Source organism: Eulemur rufifrons, chromosome 9, assembly GCF_041146395.1.
Source record: "Eulemur rufifrons isolate Redbay chromosome 9, OSU_ERuf_1, whole genome shotgun sequence".
Taxonomy (NCBI): Eukaryota; Metazoa; Chordata; class Mammalia; order Primates; family Lemuridae; genus Eulemur; species Eulemur rufifrons.
Window position 1 is genome coordinate 22,062,427 of NC_090991.1, and position 10,977 is coordinate 22,073,403.

The window sequence follows — 10,977 nt, forward strand, 5'->3', positions numbered from 1 at the left end:
CTACCAAACTTCTGATTAATGCATTTACTTTTATAAGTCTTCTCTGCTTAGCAGTATATGATATACAAGTACACACATGCTGATATTTTACCATGAGAATTATAGTTCTCATCTCCAACTAGAGACTAGCATTTTTGCCCATATTTATATAGATTTCATTCCATCATAATTCGTGTAATACCTTTTTAGTGGTACATTTTAATCAACATATCGCATTTTTTTAAATCTTGATTTTTAAATGAATATTTTTAGTGATAGAACATAATGGTTTTAATTTAAGAGTTAAGGCACAGGCCAGGCACGGTGGCTCACGCCTGTAATCCTAGCACTCTGGGAGGCCGAGGCGGGAGGATGGCTCGAGGTCAGGAGTTCGAGACCAGCCTGAGCAAGAGCAAGACCCCGTCTCTACTAAAAATAGAAAGAAATTATCTGGCCAACTAAAAATATATATATAAAAAAATTAGTTGGGCATGGTGGTGCATGCCTGTAGTCCCAGCTACTCAGGAGGCTGAGGCAGGAGGATTGCTTAAGCCCAGGAGTTTGAGGTTGCTGTGAGCTAGGCTGAGGCCACAGCACCCTAGCCTGGGTGACAGAGTGAGATTCTGTCTCCAAAAAAAAAAAAAAGAGTTAAGGCACAATATGGCAACTCTTGTACTATTTAGACTAATTCACAGCTGTAGGAAAATGTTTGATTTTTAAAATATAACCAAGATGAGATTGGACAGTTATAAACGTGAAATACTAGAAAACAGTGAATGAATAAATAAGATGACAATAAGATGATTTTTCAACAGTGGCCATTCATTATTTTGCTTTTAGGAACCTGGAAGAAAAGGTCTTCTTTGAGTTTCAAATGTTCTGATAAAATCTAGTCATCTCTTAGCTACCTCAGTATCACCTTGAATCACTGACAGAAGCGACTGTAAACAAAGTTCCTGTGTGGCCTGAGGCAGCCAGCGAAGGCCACACTGAGGATTTGCCCATGGAAGTCCTCTGAAGGAATGCACGGCACGCGTTTCCACGGACTCTTTCGTACCCTTATAGCATGGGTTCCATCCCCCGTTCACCACCACCTTACGGACATCTCCACTTCCAACACCGGCCCAACCGCAACAAATGCCAGTGGATACGTCAGCTGGAAGATCATCTGCTACTCTTTCAGGAGAGCTATGGGCATGCCCAGCTGCTTGGAGCCATGGCCAAAGCCCCGCACCACCTGGCCCAGGCAGAAGTACGGCATGTGCCTCCTGACGCCGTCCACTCGGGGCCTGTGTCGGTGCCTGGACCCTAGGACCAGCCAGGGGACACAGGTGTGAGCTCTGCCATGGGCCAGGTGCACCAGGGCCCAGGCAATGCCACGGCGGGTACCTCGTGCCACTGACCCAGCAGAAGCTGCCCAGTGACTCAGGGGCTGCGTCTCCCTCGTTTGATGTTTTTAAACATTTAAATAGGATATTGCTTCTGAAGGTTTTAACACAAGCCAGGCAGACACCACAAGGCCAGGCACACGTGCAGTGCTCCACACGTATGCAAAAGCAAGCCCTTCTAGGGGTGGATTTGACTGAGATCCACACCTATCTCAGCCCATTTATGCAACGATTCTTGGATTGTGTGTGAAGCTCCTGACACACAGTAGGTCTGTGCTGAATCAGAATCGTTGGTAACCAGATGCCACCCAGAGCGGTGAACCCCAACATCGCAGAGGGAATTCTGCAGCCAGCTGAGGGATTTCCTGCTGGCCCCTCCGATGTGGAGATTCCCCCATCCCAGCAGCCAAACTCATCATGTTTCAGGGCCCTGCATTCCAGGGTCAGAGCCCCTGACCCCTCAGCAGGAGAAGCAGCAAGAAGGCATCCCCCGGATCCATGATGGGGACCACCGCATCACCTGGTGTCGTGCAGACAAGTCAGCTCCCCGTCTGCATCCCAGACACCTCACCACAGTGTGGGGCTCGCCCCAGGCTCCAGCCCTGAGACCCTGCGTCAACCACACTCTAATCCGTCTGCTTGAGCCCGGGAACCATCAAGTGGACAAGAGGAGGGGACTTCATCCTGGCTCTGTGGGGGACCCTCGGAGCTGGCCTGCCCTTGGCTAGGGAGGTCCTTTGGAGCCCCGGTCTACAGGAGTCAGGCTATGGACATGGACCCCTTCCTAGGAAAAACCATGGGGCATCAGCTCGACGGACCATGCACAGGTTAGGACAGCGAGGCCCAGAGAAGATGAGGACCTGGCTAGGGTCAAAGAGAGAGTCATCGTGACACACTTGAGACCAGACCTCAGGCTACTGAGTCCTAGGCCAGGGCACTCACCCTGTGCCCACCTTTCTCCCGTGGCTGGGCATGGCTTCACCAAGCGAGGGAGCCCCTGCCTCCACAGGTGGTCCTCAGCGCTGAAGTGCGCAGGCCCACCTGAGTTCAAACCCCCAGTCTCCCACTTCCAGGCTGGAGCACCTCAGACAAGCTCCCTTTAGCTCTCTGAGCCTCTGTTTTTTATCTGTAAAGGAGGCATGACTGCTGTGAGCATGCAGGGAGAGGATGGAGATGAGTTACGTAAAAGGACATAGCACGTGCCTGGCACGCAACACGGGGAAGCAGTCAGCACAGCCGCCCCTCTGTGAGCTGTCTTTTTATACTCTCACACATGCATGTGCACACACACGCGTGTGCACACGCACAAACACGCCCACTCACACACACATGCATACTGCAAATACTAGTGAAGGGGAAGAAAATAAAAACCTCAAGCCAACAACCTAGGACTTCGTCTCATCCCTGAGCACACCTGGTCTCGATGGCACCGAAAAGGGGAGACGAGGAAAAGGGAGAAGAGAGGGCAGAACAGGACTCTCCAGGGGCCAGGAGCTCACCCAGAAACCAGAGCAAAAAGGGATGGGGTTTTCCAACACAGTCCTGCTTCACCTCTTCCACCTGGCCCCTGCTGGTCACCTAGCAACAAGCATCTCTCCCGAATCCTTCAGAAATCACCAAGAGCACCCGCAGTTCTTGCCTGGAAATCCACACCTCACACATGGTCCAGGGCCAGGAGAACCGTGGAAGGCATTGCTGGGAGCCTCGATGACAATCCGCTTGGGTGTGCGGACAGCGGGATGTTCTGTGTGGAAAGGAGGGCAGCTGGCTTGGGCTGGGCAGGACCAGGGCATAGAAAGGGGCCACAGCCCAGCCCTGAGAAAGGAAAAGGGACAGTGGCTGTTCAGAGCCATCCAGGCAGGTCCAGAGCCAGCTGAGATCACTTTTCAGAAGACACAGCTGTAAAAACCCAGAGTTCTTTAATCCCAGGGACCAATGTTTGGGGAAAGCCAGCAGCGAGCAGAGAAAAGAATTGAAGAGGAATCATTTGCTGAGCCTGAACTGCGTGCTGAGCACTTCATCCATGATGTTTCAATCTGAAGCCCTGTGAGTTCCAGGACTGCAAGCTCCATTTTACCAATAAAGCAGTTGAATCCCAGAGGAGAGAGGGCCTTTGTCCGTGGTCAGAGAGAGTATTGAAGCAGCCCTAGGACGGGCCTCAGATCTGCCTGACCCCAGGGCACTGTAATGTCAGGGCTGGTGCCAGGAGCCCATAAGACAAAGCCTGCTCAAAGGCAGGTCTTAGCAGCGAGCCCAGCACCCACAGGGTCGCTGCCACATGGAAAGCCCCTGCCTGGACCAGGGCACATAGCTGTCAGCTCGGGTCCTCTCCCTCCCCTGGGGCTCCTCCTTCTGCCTCCCATAGCCTGGGCTCTGGGCTGCCTTGGAGAGTCACTGAGCCCCTCCAAGTTTCCCCCAAGCACCAGGGTCTCTGAAAAGCCATTAGACAGGCTCCAACCACCCCATGAGGCCTCCATGCCTTCCTGGCAGCCCTGAGCTGCCTCTGAGTGCCACGGGCTCTTATGGCTGATCCAGCGCTGTTCCAAGCAATGGGCTCTGCACACAGCTGGCAGCGTGGCGGCTCCATGGAGAGGCAGGGATGGGAAAAGAAGTATTAGCTGAATCCGTGCGCCTTACCAAGGGGGCTAGCACCCCAGGACGGGTGCAGGGCATGGGACGGACTGCCCACACGTAGGGTTGCTGCCCAGGACAGCTGGGACCTGGGTTGCGGGGTGTGCCTGAGCACCCCCACTCTGCAGCCCTCTTAGCTCTCCTTGCTTCATCCATCTGTCCACTGCTGCAGGGCCCCTGCGGTCTGGCTTGCAGCCCTGAGCACACCATCCTCCTCGCCACCTTTGTGCCATCCCTTGTCTCAGCTCTCTCCTCCTGCCCCACCAGCCTGGAATGCCTGCTCCTCCATTCTCTAACTCAGCAGTTCCCACATTAGAATCAGCAGGGAGATTCCAATTCAGTGGGACTGGATGGCCCCGGCATCCGTATTTTTTGAAAGCCCCCCAGGAGATTCTACCAAGCAAACTTGAGGACCTCTGGTGGAACAGCTGCTTCTCATAATGCCCCAGCCCAGAAGTCCCCTGTCCTAGGAAGCCATCGTTAGCCATCGTTAGCCATTCATTAGCCATCCCTCTGCCCCCAGCCTGGGCTGCATGCCCCTGCTCTGTGCTCCCAGGGCCCCGGCACCTCCAGCTTACAAGTCTGACTTGCAAAGACTGAGCAACCCCAGGGTGGTGCATTTCTGCAGCCCCAGCACCCGCACAGGGCCTGCCGTGAAGGCAGAGCCTTAGCAATGTCTGCACCAAACCCAGGTGCCAGCATTCTGCCCACTGACGCCCCTTCCCCTTCCTCCTCACACAAACCCCCCAGCCCGCTGAGCTGCCCAGGGTCCCCTCTGCCTCGTCATCCCTGTCCAGCTACCTGGCCTTTGCTGTGCAGGATCACATGCCTGGGGTCCCCCATCCAACCTGGCTAAACCTCGCCGATCGTTCTACCTGCTCCAGGAAGTCCCTGGGATTAACAGGATGGACCCCAACAATTCTCTTTGATTTAGGCCCCCCTGGTTACTTTCCCACCACGCTTTCCCTCACACCTGGTCTTGAGGGTCAGCACACAACTGACCTCACAGATGAGACTTAGGAACAAATCTGGGACTAAGAGTCAAGAGGACTGAGTTCCTGTACCAACTTCCTGTGTGATCATCAGCCAGTCACTTAACCTCTCTGTGCCTCAGATTTCCCATGTATAAAATAGGGAAAATAATCCTCAAAGAGTTGCTGTGGGGAACAAATGAGCTGTAGACCTAAGGCACTGTGTAAGTTCTATTATGGAATCGTTCACTAGCTACCCTTCTCTAGCAGCCGAGAGGAGCCTAAACCACCGAGATTGAGCCTTTCCAGCCTGATGCATTATTTCCATCCTCTGCCCAAGCTGCACCCGTGGGCAAGGCCACCAGTGAAGGACAGTGACAGCCCCCAGGTCTGAGTCTGGTGATGTTTCTGTGAACACAGCCACGTGCTCAGGCCTGCCCTCAGCCACAACCAAGGCTGAAGAATGGCCCCACAGGACAGACCCACCCCACCAGAATGAGGAGAGAGCCTTTCTCAGCCCCTGGCTTGGTTATTTTTCTAGCTCCACTTTCAGCCCCCGCTTTCCCCTTGCTGAGGCCCAGTTTGATTCCCTCTGCTTACTCCCCCTCCCCTAGAACAGACGGAAGCATCAAAGCACAAAAAACATTGAAATTGCCAAATGCAATTTCTCTCCGGAGACAACAAATTTGCTGCAATTTGTATTTCCAAACAGGAGCTGCAGCTCCCAAGCAGCTCCCAGGCAGGCAGGATTCCCACCTCCACCTACCCTCCTCTGGGCAGGGTGCTCCTCCCCCGCCCGCTCCCCTGCAGAGGAGGCGGTGCCCACCCCCATCTGTGCTCTAGGGGTAGGGGTGAGACTGGGTGGTGGGGGAGTCGGAGCAGGGCAGGAGGCAGAAAAGAGAAACAGCCACACCTGTCTGCCCAGGTCAGGCAGAGCACCAGCAGTGACCAGCTTCCAAGCCCAGCTCCGCCTGTCACAAACAATAACGACAACAACAGAGCCCTCTCTGCTGCACAAGCTGTGACAGTCTCTTCCCTCCGAAAATCCCACTCCTTGCACCACCCTGAGAAAGTTGGGTGATCTTCTCCCCATTTCAGCTGAGGGAACATGCCTGAGAGGGGCCGTGAAGCTGGACCAAGTCACACAGTTAGTAGGACACGACATTGAACTCGAACTTCCCTGACTCCAAAGCTCAAATTCTTCCCAACCACCACCTGTGACCTTGGGCACTTCTTTAGATCTTAGCTTTCTCATCTGCAAATTGAATAAATTAGACCAATGTTTCTTTTTTTTTTTTTAGACAGTCTCACTCTGTTGCCCGGGCTAGAGTGCCGTGGCATCAGCCTAGCTCACAGCAACCTCAAACTCCTGGGCTCAAGCGATCCTCCTGCCTCAGCCTCCCAAGTAGCTGGGACTACAGGCATGTACCACCACACCCAGCTAATTTTTTCTATATATTTTTAGTTGTCTGGCTAATTTCTTTCTATTTTTAGTAGAGACGGAGTATCGCTCTTGCTCAGGCTGGTCTTGAACTCCTGACCTCAAGCGATCCTCCCGCCTTGGCCTCCCAGAGTGCTAGGATTACAGGTGTGAGCCACCATGCTTGGCTGGACCAATGTTCTTTAACCTTTTTTTTTTTTTTTTTTAAATATATGCCCCTTAAACAGAGTATGATGGTTATTTTATGTATCAACTTGACTGGGCCACAGGGTGCCCAGATATGTGATAAAACATTATTCTGGGTGGTTCTGTGAGGGCATTTTTGGATGAGATTTTACCGTTTAAATCAGCAGACTGAGCAAAGCAGGTTGCCCTGCATAATGTGGAGGGGCCTCGCCCAGTCAGTTGAAGGCCTGAGTAGAACAAGAAGGTTGACCCTCTCCCAAGTAAGAGAGAATCCCTCCTGCCTGGCTGCCTCTGAATTGGGACCTGGGCTTTCTCCTGCCTTTGCACTCCAAGGAAACACTGGCTGTTCCTGGGTCTCCAGCCTGCCGGGCTTCAGGTGAAAATTACACCGTGGGCTCTCCCGGTTCTTAGGCCTTTGGACTCAGGCTAGAACTACACCTTCGGCTCTCCTGGGCCTTCAGCTTTTAGATTCACCCTGTAGATCTTGGGACTTGCCTCCGGAATTGCATGAGCCAATTCCTTATAGTAAATTTAAACACACACACACACACACACACACACACGCCCTAGTGGTTCTGTCCCTCTGAAGAATGCTGACGAATACACAGGGGTGACATTAAAATCTCATCCTCCCTAAAGGTTGTGGTCTGTATTATGAAAAACATAGAGGGTGGTTTTTTGTTTGTTTTCCAAAACAAAATTCAGTTTTCCAAAGGCAAGATTCATTTCCAAAGATCATAACACCGAATATGCTTTGTCACGTGCTAAATCGTCCCTGCCCCAGGAGATTCAGACATGCCCCAGCGGAAGGACAGGGCCTTCACCGCTCCGCCCGCCCCACCACACCTGTTGAGAAGCTCGGGTCTGTCTCGCGGAGGCTGTCATTGCTCACCGTCTATGAGAGCCAGGAGAACCAAGGAGCACCCCTCCACAGCGAGAGCCTCGGCAACACACCTCTCTCCAAACCTCAGTGTGAAACATGGGAATAGTGATAGTTCCTAGTGGTGTTGTGAGGGTTAAGTGAGTTAGTACCTGTAAGGCATTGAGAACACTGCAGTAAGTGCTCAAGAAGTGTTAACCGGGCCAGGCCTAGTGGCTCACGTGTGTAATCCTAGCACTCTGGGAGGCTGAGGCGGGAGGATCGCTCAAGGTCAGGAGTTCAAGACCAGCCTGAGCAAGAGCGAGACCCTGTCTCTACTAAAAAATAGAAAGAAATTAACCAGACAACTAAAAATATATATAGAAAAAATTAGCCGGGCATGGTGGCGCATGCCTGTAGTCTCAGCTACTTGGGAGGCTGAGGCAGTAGGATGGCTTGAGCCCAGGAGTTTGAGGTTGCTGTAAGCTAGGCTGACGCCATGGCACTCTAGCCCGGGCAACAGAGTGAGACTCTGTCTCAAAAAAAAAAAAAAAGTGTTAACCATTATTACCCTACGGATGTTTAATACTCTGGAGACTCTTCATTTGCCTTCCCCCCTCCCCACCCCCACCACACCCATCCAGGGAAACTCCTGGAGCAACTGCCTGTCCCTTTGCTGGATCCTGGGAAATCATTCTGCAGACCTGTCTGCTTACTGCAGCCTCTCACTGCTCAGGGTCATGGAGGATTCCTGCGGGTCCTAGGATCTGTGTGAACCCCTACAAGTCACAGCCTCTCTCCAGGCTTTTGTCTCTTTGTATTTGAGGAACTAGCCATCTGGGAAAAAAATTTTAAGTTAGATCTTTACCTCACTCCATACACCAAAATAAATTCCAGATGGATCTCAAATTTAAATATAAACAATGAAACCATAAGTGTACTAAAAAAGAGATAAATCTTAAAGTGAACAAAACACCTTTCTAAGTAGGACACAAACCACAAAACCCAGAAAAAAAAAAAGAAGAAAAGAAAAGATGGATGCGTTTAGCCACATAAAATTGTTTAACTTAACTTGAAAAAAATTATAAACAAAATTAAAAGACAAATCATAAGTTGACTCTTTAATTCATATTTCAGAAAAAGTACTAATTTTCTTAAAGGAGAACTGAAATTTATTGAGAAAATACCGAAGACCCAGTTTGAAAAATGAATAAAGAACATGATCAGATGATTCTCAGAAAAGGAAACAGGAATGGCTCTGAGACATATAAGACGCTCAATCTCATTAGCAAGGGAAACAGACACCTGTGGCTTTTAATCTATCATTTTTAAAACATTTTGTTTGATAACATTCTGTTGAGGAAACAGGAAGTCTCATACTTTGCTGGTAGGGATGTAAATTGATAAAATCAATTTTATTGATTCCCCCATATAGTCGGGGGCAATTTGGCAAAATTTGACCACAGCCCTTCACTTCTATCTAGGACGGGGATCTTTCCATGTGTGCAGCATGTACAAGGATAGCGTTGCTGTACAGTAACTCCCACACCAGTGAGCATAATTAACCAAACGTAGGGAGTTGGGCCAAGTTACTTACTTTCTCTGGGCCTCAGTTTCCTCATCCATAACATGGGGATAACAACAGAACCGACCCAGAGCTTCTTGTGTCATATATGTATGCAAAGCCCCTAGAACAGCGGCCGGGTGTATAATAAGTGTTCAACAAGTGCTACTGTTCATATCTTCATTATAATTAATCTGATCATCGGGGACCCAGCCCAGAGACTGACTCTGACCACGGAGTGAGGAGGGGAATCTCCCCGCGGCAAGACGAGGTTGCAGCTGTAACTGAGTAAGTGCGAACTCTGTCACTGTGGTATGTCTGACGTGTGCAGGCATTTGGTCAGCGGTGGAGACAGAAGCAAATCTTGATGGTGCCCATCCCACCTCTCACCCTGGGAGAGAGCATTTTGGGTGATGAGATTGGACCATTCCTCCTTTCTTGGCAAATCTACCCAAGCGATGGGTGAAAACACTGCTTAATTAAGACCCTGCTTGATTGTTACTAATAATCACAGTAACAGCTAACATTGTGTGATGTGTTTTCTAAACGCCAGCCAGCACGGAGCACTCGACATACAAGAGTTCATTATTCCGCCCAACAGCCCTATCAAGCAGGTATCGTTATTCTTCCCATTTTACAGAATAGGAAACTGAGGCTCCAACTCGCAGGGATTCACACAGCATGTAAGAGGCAGAGCCCACATTTGGACCTGGGTCTCTGTTGCATCCCCCAGCCAAGGTGGGCACTCCGTCCTCCCTGCAGTTACTTCTCTGCATGAAGCACAGGGCAGCCTTCTGGCTTGTGTGCATCTGCCTCCTGCAGGTATCTGTCGATGTGCATCAGCCCCAAAGGCAGGGCCTCTCTGAGTGCAAGGACAAAATCGGGTTTTCGAGCCTCTCAGGCCATGGGCCAAGTCATGGGACCCGGCCAGCCCTTGTGAGTCATGCATCTCTGTCCTTATCCCTTTTTCCAGAAAGGGAAGCAGAGGCTGAAGGTGGCTCACCCAGCAATAGCAGAGCCAGGTCTGCCTGTGTCCTTCCCACTGCATCTCTCCCAGCCATCTCCATGCCTGAGAAACCTAGGCCAGGGCTGCAATGGCCGGGAGGAATTTAGATGAGGCTGTGACCCAGGGTGAAGTGGGATCCCCTGCGTGCTCCTACAGCACGAGAGGCCCCTGAGCAGAATCAGAATCCCATTCATAGCCATCTCCTCCCGCATGAGGGTGGGCGCATGTGGACTGCCAGCGGTCCCAGCTAATTACCTCCCCATAAAGGAGGGGTCGCCACTGGTGGATGGGTGTACAGTGAGTGAGTGCCCGGCTTCCCGGAATCCTCGTAGTCCCTTTAGCACAAGATAAATTGTTGCCTGTGATTCAATTTCTTCCTCCCTCACCCCCGCCCCGCTTGGTTTCCTAAAACAATAAGAAAACACATTTCTCATCCCTGCATTTAATCCTTCAGGCAGGGAGTGGGAGCTACGGGAGCTATGCATCTGGTTCCAAGCATGCAATGAGGAGGGAGGGAGCCGGCCAGCGAGGGGCAGTGGGCGGGAGGTGGGCTCCAGGGAGGACCCTGGAGGGAAGACAGCCCAAGATGAAATTCTTAGGGGGACAGGTGAGCCCGCTTTACTATGTTCTTAGTGAGTTAATCATCCTCGCACTCGACTAGCATCTATGCCGGCAGGCCGATGGCATATCGGGAAACAGCAATGAGAAAGTCCAGGGTCCCCGTGTATTAATGGGTAGTGGGGAGCTGACCTGTGAACCACGCACTGGACCACAGCACCACGCACACTCCCAGAAGGCTTTGCTCCAGCTGTGGAAGGTTTGGCAGTAGCATTTGTGTTGCCTCTCAGAAATTTGCCAGGTAGGTAACCTGGGGAGGAAAAATGTCATTTCCATAACGGCATTCTAATACTGCAATGGTCCTTACAGAGAACATGTGTACAGGGTTTACAGT

The 10,977-nt window shown here is 51.3% G+C and overlaps 1 pseudogene; it reads right to left on the minus strand.

Annotated features, from left to right (window-relative positions):
* Positions 1-787: 787 nt before the first annotated feature.
* On the minus strand, positions 788-4,486 carry LOC138392352 (riboflavin kinase pseudogene; annotated as a pseudogene).
* Between the last annotated feature and the right edge of the window lie 6,491 nt (positions 4,487-10,977).